Below are 19,736 nucleotides of genomic sequence, written 5' to 3' on the forward strand. Positions count from 1 at the left end.
CTAAGGTGTAACGCCCCCTTACAATGTATCTAAGGTGTAACGTCCTCTTACAATGTATCTAAGGTGTAACGCCCCCTTACAATGTATCTAAGGTGTAACGCCCCCTTACAATGTATCTAAGGTGTAACGCCCCCTTACAATGTATCTAAGGTGTAACGCCCCCTTACAATGTATCTAAGGTGTAACGGCCCTCTTACAATGTATCTAAGGTGTAACGCCCCCTTACAGTGTATCTAAGATGTAACGCCCTCTTACAATGTATCTTAGGTGTAACGCCCTCTTACAATGTATCTAAGGTGTAACACCCCCTTACAATGTATCTAAGGTGTAACGCCCTCTTACAATGTATCTACAGTGTAACGCCCCCTTACAGTGTATCTAAGGTGTAACGCCCTCTTACAATGTATCTAAGGTGTAACGCCCCCTTACAATGTATCTAAGGTGTAACGCCCCCTTACAATGTATCTAAGGTGTAACGCCCTCTTACAATGTATCTAAGGTGTAACGCCCTCTTACAATGTATCTAAGGTGTAACGCCCTCTTACAATGTATCTAAGGTGTAACGCCCTCTTACAATGTATCTAAGGTGTAACGCCCTCTTACAATGTATCTAAGGTGTAACGCCCTCTTACAATGTATCTAAGGTGTAACGCCCTCTTACAATGTATCTAAGGTGTAACGCCCCCTTACAATGTATCTAAGGTGTAACGCCCTCTTACAATGTATCTAATGTGTAACGCCCTCTTACAATGTATCTAAGGTGTAACGCCCTCTTACAATGTATCTAAGGTGTAACGCCCTCTTACAATGTATCTAAGGTGTAACGCCCCCTTACAATGTATCTAAGGTGTAACGCCCTCTTACAATGTATCTAATGTGTAACGCCCTCTTACATTGTATCTAATGTGTAACGCCCCCTTACAATGTATCTAAGGTGTAACGCCCTCTTACAATGTATCTAAGGTGTAACCCCCTCTTACATTGTATCTAATGTGTAACGCCCTCTTACAATGTATCTAAGGTGTAACGCCCTCTTACAATGTATCTAAGGTGTAACGCCCTCTTACAATGTATCTAAGGTGTAACGCCCCCTTACAAAGTATCTAAGGTGTAACGCCCCCTTACAATGTATCTAAGGTGTAACGCCCTCTTACAATGTATCTAAGGTGTAACGCCCCCTTACAATGTATCTAAGGTGTAACGCCCCCTTACAATGTATCTAAGGTGTAACGCCCCCTTACAATGTATCTAAGGTGTAACGCCTCTTACAATGTATCTAAGGTGTAACGCCCCCTTACAATGTATCTAAGGTGTAACGCCCCCTTACAAAGTATCTAAGGTGTAACGCCCCCTTACAATGTATCTAAGGTGTAACGCCCCCTTACAATGTATCTAAGGTGTAACGCCCCCTTACAAAGTATCTAAGGTGTAACGCCCCCTTACAATGTATCTAAGGTGTAACGCCCTCTTACAATGTATCTAAGGTGTAACGCCCCCTTACAATGTATCTAAGGTGTAACGCCCCCTTACAATGTATCTAAGGTGTAACGCCCCCTTACAATGTATCTAAGGTGTAACGCCCTCTTACAATGTATCTAAGGTGTAACGCCCCCTTACAATGTATCTAAGGTGTAACGCCCCCTTACAATGTATCTAAGGTGTAACACCCTCTTACAATGTATCTAAGGTGTAACGCCCCCTTACAATGTATCTAAGGTGTAACGCCCCCTTACAATGTATCTAAGATGTAACGCCCTCTTACAATGTATCTAAGGTGTAACGCCCCCTTACAATGTCTCTAAGGTGTAACGAGCTCTTACAATGTCTCTAAGGTGTAACGCCCTCTTACAATGTATCTAAGGTGTAACGCCCCCTTACAATGTATCTAAGGTGTAACGCCCTCTTACAATGTATCTAAGGTGTAACGCCCTCTTACAATGTATCTAAGGTGTAACGCCCTCTTACAATGTATCTAAGGTGTAACGCCCCCTTACAATGTATCTAAGGTGTAACGTCCTCTTACAATGTATCTAAGGTGTAACGCCCTCTTACAATGTATCTAAGGTGTAACGCCCCCTTACAAAGTATCTAAGGTGTAACGCCCCCTTACAATGTATCTAAGGTGTAACGCCCTCTTACTATGTATCTAAGGTGTAACGCCCCCTTACAATGTATCTAAGGTGTAACGCCCCCTTACAATGTATCTAAGGTGTAACGCCCCCTTACAATGTATCTAAGGTGTAACGCCTCTTACAATGTATCTAAGGTGTAACGCCCCCTTACAATGTATCTAAGGTGTAACGCCCCCTTACAAAGTATCTAAGGTGTAACGCCCCCTTACAAAGTATCTAAGGTGTAACGCCCCCTTACAATGTATCTAAGGTGTAACGCCCTCTTACAATGTATCTAAGGTGTAACGCCCTCTTACAATGTATCTAAGGTGTAACGCCCCCTTACAATGTATCTAAGGTGTAACGCCCCCTTACAATGTATCTAAGGTGTAACGCCCCCTTACAATGTATCTAAGGTGTAACGCCCTCTTACAATGTCTCTAAGGTGTAACGAGCTCTTACAATGTCTCTAAGGTGTAACGCCCTCTTACAATGTATCTAAGGTGTAACGCCCTCTTACAATGTATCTAAAGTGTAACGCCCTCTTACAATGTATCTAAGGTGTAACGCCCTCTTACAATGTATCTAAGGTGTAACGCCCCCTTACAATGTATCTAAGGTGTAACGCCCCCTTACAATGTATCTAAGGTGTAACGCCCGCTTACAATGTATCTAAGGTGTAACGCCCTCTTACAATGTATATAAGGTGTAACGCCCTCTTACAATGTATCCAAGGTGTAACGCCCCCTTACATTGTATCTAAGGTGTAACGCCCCCTTACAATGTATCTAAGGTGTAACGCCCTCTTACAATGTATCTAAGGTGTAACACCCCCTTACAATGTATCTAAGGTGTAACGCCCCCTTACAATGTATCTAAGGTGTAACGCCCCCTTACAATGTATCTAAGGTGTAACGCCCTCTTACAATGTATCTAAGGTGTAACGCCCCCTTACAATGTATCTAAGGTGTAACGCCCTCTTACAATGTATCTAAGGTGTAACGCCCCCTTACAATGTATCTAAGGTGTAACGCCCCCTTACAATGTATCTAAGGTGTAACGCCCCCTTACAATGTATCTAAGGTGTAACGCCCTCTTACAATGTATCTAAGGTGTAACGCCCTCTTACAATGTATCTAAGGTGTAACGCCCCCTTACAATGTATCTAAGGTGTAACGCCCCCTTACATTGTATCTAAGATGTAACGCCCTCTTACAATGTATCTAAGGTGTATCGCCCCCTTACAATGTATCTAAGGTGTAACGCCCTCTTACAATTTATCTAAGGTGTAACGCCCCCTTACAATGTATCTAAGGTGTAACGCCCCCTTACAATGTATCTAAGGTGTAACGCCCCCTTACAATGTATCTAAGGTGTAACGCCCCCTTACAATGTATCTAAGGTGTAACGCCCCCTTACAATGTATCTAAGGTGTAACGCCCCCTTACAATGTATCTAAGGTGTAACGCCCCCTTACAATGTATCTAAGGTGTAACGCCCCCTTACAATGTATCTAAGGTGTAACGCCTTCTTACAATGTATCTAAGGTGTAACGCCCTCTTACAATGTATCTAAGGTGTAACGCCCCCTTACAATGTATCTAAGGTGTAACGCCCTCTTACAATGTATCTAAGGTGTAACGCCCTCTTACAATGTATCTAAGGTGTAACGCCCTCTTACAATGTATCTAAGGTGTAACGTCCCCTTACAATGTATCTAAGGTGTAACGCCCTCTTACAATGTATCTAAGGTGTAACGTCCTCTTACAATGTATCTAAGGTGTAACGCCCTCTTACAATGTATCTAAGGTGTAACGCCCTCTTACATTGTATCTAAGGTGTAACACCCTCTTACAATGTATCTAAGGTGTAACGTCCTCTTACAATGTATCTAAGGTGTAACGCCCTCTTACAATGTATCTAAGGTGTAACGCCCCCTTACAATGTATCTAAGGTGTAACGCCCCCTTACAATGTATCTAAGGTGTAACGCCCTCTTACATTGTATCTAAGGTGTAACACCCTCTTACAATGTAGCTAAGGTGTAACGCCCCCTTACAATGTATCTAAGGTGTAACGCCCCCTTACAATGTATCTAAGGTGTAACGCCCTCTTACAATGTATCTAAGGTGTAACGTCCCCTTACAATGTATCTAAGGTGTAACGCCCTCTTACAATGTATCTAAGGTGTAACGTCCTCTTACAATGTATCTAAGGTGTAACGCCCTCTTACAATGTATCTAAGGTGTAACGCCCTCTTACATTGTATCTAAGGTGTAACACCCTCTTACAATGTATCTAAGGTGTAACGCCCCCTTACAATGTATCTAAGGTGTAACGCCCTCTTACAATGTATCTAAGGTGTAACGCCCTCTTACAATGTATCTAAGGTGTAACGCCCTCTTACAATGTATCTAAGGTGTAACACCCTCTTACAATGTATCTAAGGTGTAACGCCTCCTTACAATGTATCTAAGGTGTAACGCCTCCTTACAATGTATCTAAGGTGTAACGCCCTCTTACAATGTATCTAAGGTGTAACACCCTCTTACAATGTATCTAAGGTGTAACGCCCCCTTACAATGTATCTAAGGTGTAACGCCCTCTTACATTGTATCTAAGGTGTAACACCCTCTTACAATGTATCTAAGGTGTAACGTCCTCTTACAATGTATCTAAGGTGTAACGCCCCCTTACAATGTATCTAAGGTGTAACGCCCTCTTACATTGTATCTAAGGTGTAACACCCTCTTACAATGTATCTAAGGTGTAACGCCCTCTTACAATGTATCTAAGGTGTAACGCCCTCTTACAATGTATCTAAGGTGTAACGCCCCCTTACAATGTATCTAAGGTGTAACGCCCCCTTACAATGTATCTAAGGTGTAACGCCCTCTTACAATGTATCTAAGGTGTAACGCCCCCTTACAATGTATCTAAGGTGTAACGCCCTCTTACAATGTATCTAAGGTGTAACGCCCCCTTACAATGTATCTAAGGTGTAACGCCCTCTTACAATGTATCTAAGGTGTAACGCCCTCTTACAATGTATCTAAGGTGTAACGCCCTCTTACAATGTATCTAAGGTGTAACGCCCCCTTACAATGTATCTAAGGTGTAACGCCCCCTTACAATGTATCTAAGGTGTAACGCCCTCTTACAATGTATCTAAGGTGTAACGCCCCCTTACAATGTATCTAAGGTGTAACGCCCTCTTACAATGTATCTAAGGTGTAACGCCCTCTTACAATGTATCTAAGGTGTAACGCCCTCTTACAATGTATCTAAGGTGTAACGCCCTCTTACAATGTATCTAAGGTGTAACGCCCTCTTACATTGTATCTAAGGTGTAACACCCTCTTACAATGTATCTAAGGTGTAACGCCCCCTTACAATGTATCTAAGGTGTAACGCCCCCTTACAATGTATCTAAGGTGTAACGCCCCCTTACAATGTATCTAAGGTGTAACGCCCCCTTACAATGTATCTAAGGTGTAACGTCCTCTTACAATGTATCTAAGGTGTAACACCATCTTACAATGTATCTAAGGTGTAACGCCCTCTTACAATGTATCTAAGGTGTAACGCCCCCTTACAATGTATCTAAGGTGTAACGCCCCCTTACAATGTATCTAAGGTGTAACGCCCCCTTACAATGTATCTAAGGTGTAACGCCCCCTTACAATGTATCTAAGGTATAACGCCCTCTTACAATGTATCTAAGGTGTAACGCCCTCTTACATTGTATCTAAGATGTAACGTCCTCTTACAATGTATCTAAGGTGTAACGCCCTCTTACAATGTATCTAAGGTGTAACGCCCCCTTACAATGTATCTAAGGTGTAACGCCCCCTTACAATGTATCTAAGGTGTAACGCCCCCTTACAATGTATCTAAGGTGTAACGCCCCCTTACAATGTATCTAAGGTGTAACGCCCCCTTACAATGTATCTAAGGTGTAACGCCCCCTTACAATGTATCTAAGGTGTAACGCCCCCTTACAATGTATCTAAGGTGTAACGCCCCCTTACAATGTATCTAAGGTGTAACGCCCCCTTACAATGTATCTAAGATGTAACGCCCTCTTACAATGTATCTAAGGTGTAACGCCCCCTTACAATGTATCTAAGGTGTAACGCCCTCTTACAATGTATCTAAGGTGTAACGCCCTCTTACAATGTATCTAAGGTGCAACGCCCTCTTACAATGTATCTAAGGTGTAACGCCCTCTTACAATGTATCTAAGGTGTAACGCCCTCTTACAATGTATCTAAGGTGTAACGCCCCCTTACAATGTATCTAAGGTGTAACGCCCTCTTACATTGTATCTAAGGTGTAACGCCCTCTTACATTGTATCTAAGGTGTAACGCCCTCTTACAATGTATCTAAGGTGTAACGCCCCCTTACAATGTATCTAAGGTGTAACGCCCTCTTACAATGTATCTAAGGTGTAACGCCCCCTTACAATGTATCTAAGGTGTAACGCCCTCTTACAATGTATCTAAGGTGTAACGCCCTCTTACAATGTATCTAAGGTGTAACGCCCCCTTACAATGTATCTAAGGTGTAACGCCCTCTTACAATGTATCTAAGGTGTAACGCCCTCTTACAATGTATCTAAGGTGTATCGCCCTCTTACAATGTATCTAAGGTGTAACGCCCTCTTACAATGTATCTAAGGTATAACGCCTTCTTATAATGTATCTAAGGTGTAACGCCCTCTTACAATGTATCTAAGGTGTAACGCCCCCTTACAATGTATCTAAGGTGTAACGCCCCCTTAGAATGTATCTAAGGTGTAACGCCCTCTTACAATGTATCTAAGGTGTAACGCCCTCTTACAATGTATCTAAGGTGTAACGCCCTCTTACAATGTATCTAAGGTGTAACGCCCCCTTACAATGTATCTAAGGTGTAACGCCCCCTTACAATGTATCTAAGGTGTAACGCCCTCTTACAATGTATCTAAGGTGTAACGCCCTCTTACAATGTATCTAAGGTGTAACGCCCCCTTACAATGTATCTAAGGTGTAACGCCCTCTTACAATGTATCTAAGGTGTAACGCCCTCTTACAATGTATCTAAGGTGTAACGCCCTCTTACAATGTATCTAAGGTGTAACGCCCCCATACAATGTATCTAAGGTGTAACGCCCTCTTACAATGTATCTAAGGTGTAACGCCCTCTTACAATGTATCTAAGGTGTAACGCCCTCTTACAATGTATCTAAGGTGTAACGCCCTCTTACAATGTATCTAAGGTGTAACGCCCTCTTACAATGTATCTAAGGTGTAACGCCCCCTTACAATGTATCTAAGGTGTAACGCCCTCTTACAATGTATCCAAGGTGTAACGCCACCTTACAATGTATCTAAGGTGTAACGCCCTCTTACAATGTATCTAAGGTGTAACGCCCTCTTACATTGTATCTAAGGTGTAGCGCCCTCTTACAATGTATCTAAGGTGTAACGCCCCCTCCTACAATGTATCTAAGGTGTAACGCCCTCTTACAATGTATCTAAGGTGTAACGCCCTCTTACAATGTATCTAAGGTGTAACGCCCCCTTACAATGTATCTTAGGTGTAACGCCCTCTTACATTGTATCTAAGGTGTAACGTCCCCTTACAATGTATCTAAGGTGTAACGCCCTCTTACAATGTATCTAAGGTGTAACGCCCTCTTACAATGTATCTAAGGTGTAACGCCCTCTTACAATGTATCTAAGGTGTAACGCCCCCTTACAATGTATCTTAGGTGTAACGCCCTCTTACATTGTATCTAAGGTGTAACGTCCCCTTACAATGTATCTAAGGTGTAACGCCCCCTTACAATGTATCTAAGGTGTAACGCCCCCTTACAATGTATCTAAGGTGTAACGCCCTCTTACAATGTATCTAAGGTGTAACCCTCCCTTACAATGTATCTAAGGTGTAACGCCGGCTTACAATGTATCTAAGGTGTAACGCCCTCTTACAATGTATCTAAGGTGTAACGCCCCCTTACAATGTATCTAAGGTGTAACGCCCCCTTACAATGTATCTAAGGTGTAACGCCCTCTTACAATGTATCTAAGGTGTAACGCCCCCTTACAATGTATCTAAGGTGTAACGCCCTCTGACAATGTAACTAAGGTGTAACGCCCCCTTACAATGTATCTAAGGTGTAACGCCCCCTTACAATGTATCTAAGGTGTAACGCCCTCTTACAATGTATCTAAGGTGTAACCCTCCCTTACAATGTATCTAAGGTGTAACCCTCCCTTACAATGTATCTAAGGTGTAACGCCCCCTTACAATGTATCTAAGGTGTAACGCCCCCTTACAATGTATCTAAGGTGTAACGCCCTCTTACAATGTATCTAAGGTGTAACGCCCCCCTTACAATGTATCTAAGGTGTAACGCCCCCTTACAATGTATCTAAGGTGTAACGCCCTCTTACAATGTATCTAAGGTGTAACGCCCTCTTACAATGTATCTAAGGTGTAACGCCCTCTTACAATGTATCTAAGGTGTAACGCCCCCTTACAATGTATCTAAGGTGTAACGCCCTCTTACAATGTATCTAAGGTGTAACGTCCTCTTACAATGTATCTAAGGTGTAACGCCCTCTTACAATGTATCTAAGGTGTAACGCCCTCTTACAATGTATCTAAGGTGTAACGCCCCCTTACAATGTATCTAAGGTGTAACGCCCCCTTACAATGAATCTAAGGTGTAACGCCCTCTTACAATGTATCTAAGGTGTAACGCCCTCTTACATTGTATCTAAGGTGTAACGTCCTCTTACAATGTATCTAAGGTGTAACGCCCTCTTACAATGTATCTAAGGTGTAACGCCCCCTTACAATGTATCTAAGGTGTAACGCCCTCTTACAATGTATCTAAGGTGTAACGCCCTCTTACAATGTATCTAAGGTGTAACGCCCTCCTACAATGTATCTAAGGTGTAACGCCCTCTTACAATGTATCTAAGGTGTAACGCCCTCTTACAATGTATCTAAGGTGTAACGCCCTCTTACAATGTATCTAAGGTGTAACGCCCCCTTACAATGTATCTAAGGTGTAACGCCCTCTTACAATGTATCTAAGGTGTAACGCCCTCTTACAATGTATCTAAGGTGTAACGCCCTCTTACAATGTATCTAAGGTGTAACGCCCTCTTACAATGAATCTAAGGTGTAACGCCCCCTTACAATGTATCTAAGGTGTAACGCCCTCTTACAATGTATCTAAGGTGTAACGCCCTCTTACAATGTATCTAAGGTGTAACGCCCCCTTACAATGTATCTAAGGTGTAACGCCCTCTTACAATGTATCTAAGGTGTAACGCCCTCTTACAATGAATCTAAGGTGTAACGCCCCCTTACAATGTATCTAAGGTGTAACGCCCTCTTACAATGTATCTAAGGTGTAACAACCCCTTACAATGTATCTAAGGTGTAACGCCCTCTTACAATGTATCTAAGGTGTAACGCCCCCTTACAATGTATCTAAGGTGTAACGTCGTCTTACAATGTATCTAAGGTGTAACGCCCCCTTACAATGTATCTAAGGTGTAACGCCCCCTTACAATGTATCTAAGGTGTAACGCCCCCTTACAATGTATCTAAGGTGTAACGCCCCCTTACAATGTATCTAAGGTGTAACGCCCCCTTACAATGTATCTAAGGTGTAACGCCCCCTTACAATGTATCTAAGGTGTAACGCCCCCTTACAATGTATCTAAGGTGTAACGCCCCCTTACAATGTATCTAAGGTGTAACGCCTCCTTACAATGTATCTAAGGTGTAACGCCTCCTTACAATGTATCTAAGGTGTAACGCCCCCTTACAATGTATCTAAGGTGTAACGCCCTCTTACAATGTATCTAAGGTGTAACGCCCTCTTACAATGTATCTAAGGTGTAACAACCCCTTACAATGTATCTAAGGTGTAACGCCCTCTTACAATGTATCTAAGGTGTAACGCCCCCTTACAATGTATCTAAGGTGTAACGTCCTCTTACAATGTATCTAAGGTGTAACGCCCCCTTACAATGTATCTAAGGTGTAACGTCCTCTTACAATGTATCTAAGGTGTAACGCCCCCTTACAATGTATCTAAGGTGTAACGCCCCCTTACAATGTATCTAAGGTGTAACGCCTCCTTACAATGTATCTAAGGTGTAACGCCCCCTTACAATGTATCTAAGGTGTAACGCCCCCTTACAATGTATCTAAGGTGTAACGCCCCCTTACAATGTATCTAAGGTGTAACGCCCCCTTACAATGTATCTAAGGTGTAACGCCCCCTTACAATGTATCTAAGGTGTAACGGCCCTCTTACAATGTATCTAAGGTGTAACGCCCCCTTACAATGTATCTAAGATGTAACGCCCTCTTACAATGTATCTTAGGTGTAACGCCCTCTTACAATGTATCTAAGGTGTAACACCCCCTTACAATGTATCTAAGGTGTAACGCCCTCTTACAATGTATCTACAGTGTAACGCCCCCTTACAGTGTATCTAAGGTGTAACGCCCTACTTACAATGTATCTAAGGTGTAACGCCCTCTTACAATGTATCTAAGGTGTAACGCCCTCTTACAATGTATCTAAGGTGTAACGCCCTCTTACAATGTATCTAAGGTGTAACGCCCTCTTACAATGTATCTAAGGTGTAACGCCCTCTTACAATGTATCTAAGGTGTAACGCCCCCTTACAATGTATCTAAGGTGTAACGCCCTCTTACAATGTATCTAATGTGTAACGCCCTCTTACAATGTATCTAAGGTGTAACCCCCTCTTACATTGTATCTAATGTGTAACGCCCCCTTACAATGTATCTAAGGTGTAACGCCCTCTTACAATGTATCTAAGGTGTAACCCCCTCTTACATTGTATCTAATGTGTAACGCCCTCTTACAATGTATCTAAGGTGTAACGCCCTCTTACAATGTATCTAAGGTGTAACGCCCTCTTACAATGTATCTAAGGTGTAACGCCCCCTTACAAAGTATCTAAGGTGTAACGCCCCCTTACAATGTATCTAAGGTGTAACGCCCTCTTACAATGTATCTAAGGTGTAACGCCCCCTTACAATGTATCTAAGGTGTAACGCCCCCTTACAATGTATCTAAGGTGTAACGCCCCCTTACAATGTATCTAAGGTGTAACGCCTCTTACAATGTATCTAAGGTGTAACGCCCCCTTACAATGTATCTAAGGTGTAACGCCCCCTTACAAAGTATCTAAGGTGTAACGCCCCCTTACAATGTATCTAAGGTGTAACGCCCCCTTACAATGTATCTAAGGTGTAACGCCCCCTTACAAAGTATCTAAGGTGTAACGCCCCCTTACAATGTATCTAAGGTGTAACGCCCTCTTACAATGTATCTAAGGTGTAACGCCCCCTTACAATGTATCTAAGGTGTAACGCCCCCTTACAATGTATCTAAGGTGTAACGCCCTCTTACAATGTATCTAAGGTGTAACGCCCCCTTACAATGTATCTAAGGTGTAACGCCCCCTTACAATGTATCTAAGGTGTAACGCCCTCTTACAATGTATCTAAGGTGTAACGCCCCCTTACAATGTATCTAAGGTGTAACGCCCCCTTACAATGTATCTAAGATGTAACGCCCTCTTACAATGTATCTAAGGTGTAACGCCCCCTTACAATGTCTCTAAGGTGTAACGCCCCCTTACAATGTATCTAAGGTGTAACGCCCTCTTACAATGTATCTAAGGTGTAACGCCCTCTTACAATGTCTCTAAGGTGTAACGCCCTCTTACAATGTATCTAAGGTGTAACGCCCCCTTACAATGTATCTAAGGTGTAACGCCCTCTTACAATGTATCTAAGGTGTAACGCCCTCTTACAATGTATCTAAGGTGTAACGCCCTCTTACAATGTATCTAAGGTGTAACGCCCCCTTACAATGTATCTAAGGTGTAACGTCCTCTTACAATGTATCTAAGGTGTAACGCCCCCTTACAATGTATCTAAGGTGTAACGCCCTCTTACAATGTATCTAAGGTGTAACGCCCTCTTACAATGTATCTAAGGTGTAACGCCCCCTTACAATGTATCTAAGGTGTAACGCCCTCTTACAATGTATCTAAGGTGTAACGCCCCCTTACAATGTATCTAAGGTGTAACGCCCTCTTACAATGTATCTAAGGTGTAACGCCCCCTTACAATGTATCTAAGGTGTAACGCCCTCTTACAATGTATCCAAGGTGTAACGCCCCCTTACAATGTATCTAAGGTGTAACGCCCTCTTACAATGTATCCAAGGTGTAAATGCACTTGACCGCCCAGGAGTAGTTAAAAGCTCCAACACAATAATGAATATTCCCGCGGTTTGCTGCCATTCACTTGCTTTGATCACAGTCTTTGAAACAGGTGGGATGCAGTGAGACATACTGCGAAATGTAAATGAGCATCAAAGCCCATATAATTACTGATAGGGCGCAGAATACAGACATTTACTAGATTTCTCTGATTGCCTGTTAACAGTCTGGAGAAGAAAAATGTGATTGATATTTCCATTGTTCAGTATGTCATCACAGGAAGAACTTCGATAATCAGTAACTCAGTAGATGATTGACATCTTCCAGCTGTGGATGGGAAGCCGAGTTTTGATTCTTCCTCCCAATGTTGAAAGCCAATCAGAATGAGTAGTGTACTTAAGTCAGCTTTATATTTGGGACTTAAATGGGGTTGTCCTGCGCCGAAACGGGTTTTTTTTTTTTTCAATAGCCCCCCCGTTCGGTGCGAGACAAACCTGATGCAGGGGTAAAAAATAACAAAAACGTCCAGTACTTACCCGAATCCCCGCGCTCCCGCGACTTCTTACTTACCTTAGTAAGATGGCAGCCGGGATCTTCACCCACGATGCACCGCGGGTCTTCTCCCATGGTGCACCGTGGGCTCTGTGCGCTCCATTGCCGATTCCAGCCTCCTGATTGGCTGGAATCGGCACACATGACGGGGCGGAGCTACAAGGAGCAGCTCTCCAGCATGAGCGGCCCCATTCGGAAGGGAGAAGACCGGACTGCGCAAGCGCGTCTAATCGGGCGATTAGACGCTGAAATTAGACGGCACCATGGAGACGAGGACGCCAGCAACGGAACAGGTAAGTGAATAACTTCTGTATGGCTCATAATTAATGCACAATGTACATTACAAAGTGCATTAATATGGCCATACAGAAGTGTATAACCCCACTTGCTTTCGCGGGACAACCCCTTTAATATAAAACTTCCAGGAGTTATCTAATAATTCTTGCTTGCTTTGCAGGCGCCGATGGGAATTGGGCGTACATATGGGCCTGGGGGGATGTCATGGCATCAGTGCTGGACCATGTAATGTACATGCATAGTTGCGTTCGTCGCCGGACAACATCAGAGAAACATCTACCGTATGTTTTGATGGACAGACTGGTTGAGCTGTCGACTGTCTCATTCAGCCAATCAGAAGCTTACTTTGGGTATTTATTCCGGCTCCTTTCTGCTGAGGATGCTGGTAATACATTTGTCATGCTCATTGATTAGCAGTATTTGCCTTTGTGCTTCTAAGTGTTTGTCTTTGCCTTCCTTTTATAGACTTTGCACTTCAGACTATGACCGCACTTTTTGGCTCTTGAACTCTGACCCCTTCTTGTTCTTTTCTCTCCCATCCTGTTCTCAAATATTTCTCATTTTACACCAATGGATGTATAGGGAATCTAGTGAGGTTCCAGAAATGTGGTCCTGGTTTTAGGGGCAGGTGCTGCATCTAGCCGGGGAAAGATCTTCAGCCTCTCATCTTTTTCTACCAACAACAGTTGTCTTGTCTTGCACATCTGGCAACCCTGTAACTCCCTCTGTTCTACGTCATTCAGCCTGTCCCGCTCCCCTTTTCCAGAATCGCTTGGTCAGTTTCCTCAACAGGACTGGACGGGCGTGACCATAACTTCATCACAGAATAGTAAAACAGAGGTCTGCTGGGGACAAATGGAGCTTCAACGCCAGAGCAGTGGAGAATTTAACAGGTGAAAAGCATTTTTGGTACTGTAGGACAACCCCCTATAAATGAATTATGAGGGTTTCAAAACAATTTTAAGATAAGAAGATAGAAAAATGACCAAAGTATAAATATCAACCACTCTGATTTGGTATCTTGGAAAACGCTTTTAAGTATTAAAATCAGTGGGTAATTATAAGATGTTACTGTTTCAATATTCCAATGCTACGGGTGCTCAGAGCCCGGCAATGCTACGGGTGCTCAGAGCCCGGCAATGCTACGGGTGCTCAGAGCCCGGCAATGCTACGGGTGCTCAGATCCCGGCAATGCTACGGGTGCTCAGAGCCCGGCAATGCTACGGGTGCTCAGAGCCCGGCAATGCTACGGGTGCTCAGAGCCCGGCAATGCTACGGGTGCTCAGAGCCCGGCAATGCTACGGGTGCTCAGAGCCCGGCAATGCTACGGGTGCTCAGAGCCCGGCAATGCTACGGGTGCTCAGAGCCCGGCAATGCTACGGGTGCTCAGAGCCCGGCAATGCTACGGGTGCTCAGAGCCCGGCAATGCTACGGGTGCTCAGAGCCCGGCAATGCTACGGGTGTTCAGAGCCCGGCAATGCTACGGGTGCTCAGAGCCCGGCAATGCTACGGGTGCTCAGAGCCCGGCAATGCTACGGGGGCTCAGAGCCCGGCAATGCTACGGGGGCTCAGAGCCCGGCAATGCTACGGGGGCTCAGAGCCCGGCAATGCTACGGGGGCTCAGAGCCCGGCAATGCTACGGGGGCTCAGAGCCCGGCAATGCTACGGGTGCTCAGAGCCCGGCAATGCTACGGGTGCTCGTAGCCCGGCAATGCTACGGGTGCTCGTAGCCCGGCAATGCTACGGGTGCTCGTAGCCCGGCAATGCTACGGGTGCTCGTAGCCCGGCAATGCTACGGGTGCTCGTAGCCCGGCAATGCTACGGGTGCTCGTAGCCCGGCAATGCTACAGGTGCTCAGATCCCGGCAATGCTACAGGTGCTCAGAGCCCGGCAATGCTACAGGTGCTCAGAGCCCGGCAATGCTACAGGTGCTCAGAGCCCGGCAATGCTACAGGTGCTCAGAGCCCGGCAATGCTACAGGTGCTCAGAGCCCGGCAATGCTACAGGTGCTCAGAGCCCGGCAATGCTACAGGTGCTCAGAGCCCGGCAATGCTACAGGTGCTCAGAGCCCGGCAATGCTACGGGTGCTCAGAGCCCGGCAATGCTACGGGTGCTCAGAGCCCGGCAATGCTACGGGTGCTCAGAGCCCGGCAATGCTACGGGTGCTCGTAGCCCGGCAATGCTACGGGTGCTCGTAGCCCGGCAATGCTACAGGTGCTCAGATCCCGGCAATGCTACAGGTGCTCAGAGCCCGGCAATGCTACAGGTGCTCAGAGCCCGGCAATGCTACAGGTGCTCAGAGCCCGGCAATGCTACAGGTGCTCAGAGCCCGGCAATGCTACAGGTGCTCAGAGCCCGGCAATGCTACAGGTGCTCAGAGCCCGGCAATGCTACAGGTGCTCAGAGCCCGGCAATGCTACAGGTGCTCAGAGCCCGGCAATGCTACAGGTGCTCAGAGCCCGGCAATGCTACAGGTGCTCAGAGCCCGGCAATGCTACAGGTGCTCAAAGCCCGGCAATGCTACAGGTGCTCAGAGCCCGGCAATACTACAGGTGCTCGTAGCCCGGCAATGCTACAGGTGCTCGTAGCCCGGCAATGCTACAGGTACTCAGATCCCGGCAATTCTACAGGTGCTCAGAGCCCGGAAATGCTACAGGTGCTCAGAGCCTGGAAAAACTTGCAAACCTCCTGATTTTACTAAAAAAAGGATAATTCATGGTGACTGCCTTTTTCTGGCTGCAGTTTTCACCACACCCCAGTCATTAAGGATTGGGGAAAAGAAAGTTAACATTTTTTAAAATTTTTAATTCTGGGGTGAAATTGGCTTACCTGTTATATTCCCGAACTTCCTGAGCTGGCCAGTTTAGGCAACCAGTTTACATGCCAGTTTAGGCAACCCAGCTGTTCAAATCACAGACAAATGATTGGTGGTATGAAAAGTTGTTCCCAGTATCAGGCCTAAGCACATGCACGTGTTTTAGTTCCGTTATGCAGCCAGGAAATCAATGGTATCGTTCAGTCCCGTTATGTGGCTGTGATTTTCACGGCTGCATAATGGGATTAAAATACGCCCAGGTGCTTAAAAGGGGTTGTCCCGCGGCAGCAAGTGGGGTTATACACTTCTGTATGGCCATATTAATGCACTTTGTAATGTACATTGTGCATTAATTATGAGCCATACAGAAGTTATAAGAAGTTTTTCATTTACCTGCTCCGTTGCTAGCGTCCTCGTTTCCATGGAGCCGACTAATTTTCGCCGTCTAATGGCCAAATTAGCCGCGCTTGCGCAGTCCGGGTCTTCTTCTGTTCTCAATGGGGCTCTGTGTAGCTCCGTGTAGCTCCGCCCCGTCACGTGCCGATTCCAGCCAATCAGGAGGCTGGAATCGGCAATGGACCGCACAGAAGCCCTGCGGTCCACGGAGGGAGAAGATCCCGGCGGCCATCTTCAGCAGGTAAGTAAGAAGTCACCGGAGCGCGGGGATTCAGGTAAGCACTCTCCGATGTTCTTTTTTAACCCCTGCATCGGGGTTGTCTCGCGCCGAACGGGGGGGGGGGGGGGGGGTTGAAAAAAAACAAAAAACGTTTCGGCGCGGGACAACCCCTTTAAGCCGTCAATGGAATAAATGTATGACTTCTTTGGTGAGATCTGCTGTCCGGTTTCTTTGTTTCTATACAATATATCTGTGCAGCCAGAACAGAGCTCGGTGATGGATCGCTGCTATTGGCTGCGGCCCATGTGACGTCCCATCACAGCGGAATCGGGGAGAAGTAAGTATAGGACATTGTTTTATGTTACTTGAAGGGGAAGGAGTTTTACCGAAATGGTCCAACTTAGAGAACCCCTTTAAGTAGTCAAATAAATCCATTCAGAAAACAGAAAGTTACATTTATTCTGTATAACACTCTTATTATTCCCCGGACTGTGATCTGGTTCTAATCCTTAAGCTGAAGGCACATAGTGTCTGAATGTTTAATTAGTTTAGCCTTCAAAGCACATGGTTATTTTATAAGCCTTGAAATATAAATGAGTGAGGGTGCGGAAGAGAAAGACCCCTAGCTATCAGCTCTACTTCCTAAGCAAAACTCTGACCAACTATTGATGTCACTATGTGACCTTGTAACTGGGCGTCTCCTCCTATGTACATAGAAAACTTGTAAAACTCTTGAGATGTCTTAGAGGAACACCAAAGATGGGAGGTGTGGAATTCAAGGAGAATATTCTGTCCCGTGTGAAAGGTCCCTGAGCAGACCTTGGGAATCAGTGAATTCAGGAAACTAGAAGACTATTCCCTCCCAGTCTGAACCCACATCAATAGATATGACCATAACCCACCCACATCTCTGTATGTACAATCGACTATCCTTGTTCCGCCAGTGTCTTAATATGACACCTAATGTATTTTATGAGCACATTCATACAGTATAGTTTCAGTTAAGCTGGCTTCACTGCTTAGAGTCCGTTAGTAACAGCTGATAACCCGGTAGAGAAGGCAGGAGGGGTTTTTAACCCTTCCTGCCTTTCCTTCCCCTAGTACACAGCGCTCAATGAGCACTGTGTACTGAAAGTGAAAGCAGAACTGTAGTTTTCACTACGGGAAGTGGGGGGTCATGTGACCACCTGGGTTCCCTGCTACAGCAGAGCTGGAGGGTCATACTAGATCCTGACCAGCTCTGCCAGTGACTAATGTCACTACAGAGGTGGTTTCCCCCTGTAACTGGGGCTCCTATGGATGCCCCAGTTACAGTGGGAAAGTGTCACATAAAAAAAATGATTGTCCCCCAGAGGTCTTACATGATGTCATGGGGGACATAGATAGTAAAAACCATGATTACATACACAAAAAAAGTCAGTGAAAAAGATATTTTAAAAAATCGCCCTATATGTCACGAAAAAAAAAAACACAGTAAAAATAATTTTGGTAGCTAAAGGAAACAAAATGGGGCAGTAAAACCGCCACATGGGTAAAATCCCTAAAAAGTGTCAGGTACAAAACAGCCTGGTCGTTAAGAGGTTAAATTATTAACTCATTTCTTGAATGCATAATAATTTATTATTCCGGCTCTGCACGATTTGTGGTTACTTCCCGCGTCACATTAGAATTTCACCTTCTATTCACATCAGTTCCGAAAATGACCAAACATGAACCTTGCATCTGCGTCAACATTCTGGTAATTCGGCCCACCGGAATAGAACGGGGAAGTAGAGTTCTCCTTCACGGTGATTCTAAAAACATTCTCTCTACAGAGGCAAGAAATATTTTTAGAAACTTCCAGCGTAATTAAACAGCTGATGGGACAAAAGGGATATTTGTTTGGAGCCGTTGCCAAATAGAACATTTCATGCTCTTCATGACTTGTTTTGCTGCTTTGCTGTCTCAAAACATTTGAAACTTTTCCAATATTAATACTGACAGCGAAGGAAAATTCCAGGAACTTATTAGCTACTGCATCCAAAAACAAGCTGTAGGAAGCCGCTGCGCTTTATCTGATGGTCGGCTTTCAGCAAGATCGGAATTTCGACTGGGTTTCCTGTAAATAATACAATGAATTGACATCTGTTCTGTGAACGGCGTGAGAATATACAGCGTCGCGGATTTATCGCCTCGCCGAACGGTATTGGAGCGGCTGCCTTGTTCTAGTGAAGAATCATTCCTAAGGACAAGTAGTGCGGGAAGAATCCCGATGACACGGCGTCCGTCAATATCTGTCATCGGGAAATGCATTTAGATGGAATGTAAACACACAACACAGCTATTAACCCCTCAACGACCCCCCCTTTTTTTTCTTTTTCAGTTTTTCCGCCCCACTTTTAAAAAACCATAACTATTTTATTTGTCATCAACCCCGCTGTTTATGCATACATGAATCAATTTACATAATTAAGCAAAATGTGAGCCATTACTGGATTAACCCTTCTAGGACCAAGCACAGTACATTTACAGCGCTTGGTCCTGGACTTTAGTTCTGGTCGATAGTTAAAATATGGCGTGAGATTAAAGTGCCTGCTCCTGCAATGTAGCAAGAGCAGGTCGGGTCCTCGTCTGTCAGTTGCTGCCGAGGAACCGGAAGAGAAGACAGGAGAAGTTTTTAACCACGTCTGCCTTCCCTCTTGCAGGCTACATAGCACTGAGTGAGTGCTATCTAGTGAAGAGAGAAACTGCAAATGTCACTTCCACTATTTGACTCGATGATCTTGTGACCTCTGGGTGGCCCCTGCCAAAGCAAAGCTGTGGGGTCCTAGCAGACCCAGATCAGTTCTGTTAGTGACTACTGTCAATACAGGGGGCTGAAACTGGGGCTCCTATGGATGCCACTGCTACAGTGGAAAAGTGTGAAATAAAAAAAAAATCAACATAAATGACCCCCCAAAGGTCTTATATGACACCATGTGGGACATAGGTGTTAAAACAAATAGTTAAAAAAAATAAGTACAAAAAATTACAGAATAAAATAAAAATATTTACATAAAAAAGAAAACGACTCACCGCCGGCGCCAATCA

The sequence above is a fragment of the Eleutherodactylus coqui genome, chromosome 7, assembly GCF_035609145.1.
Source record: "Eleutherodactylus coqui strain aEleCoq1 chromosome 7, aEleCoq1.hap1, whole genome shotgun sequence".
In the NCBI taxonomy this organism is placed as follows: domain Eukaryota; kingdom Metazoa; phylum Chordata; class Amphibia; order Anura; family Eleutherodactylidae; genus Eleutherodactylus; species Eleutherodactylus coqui.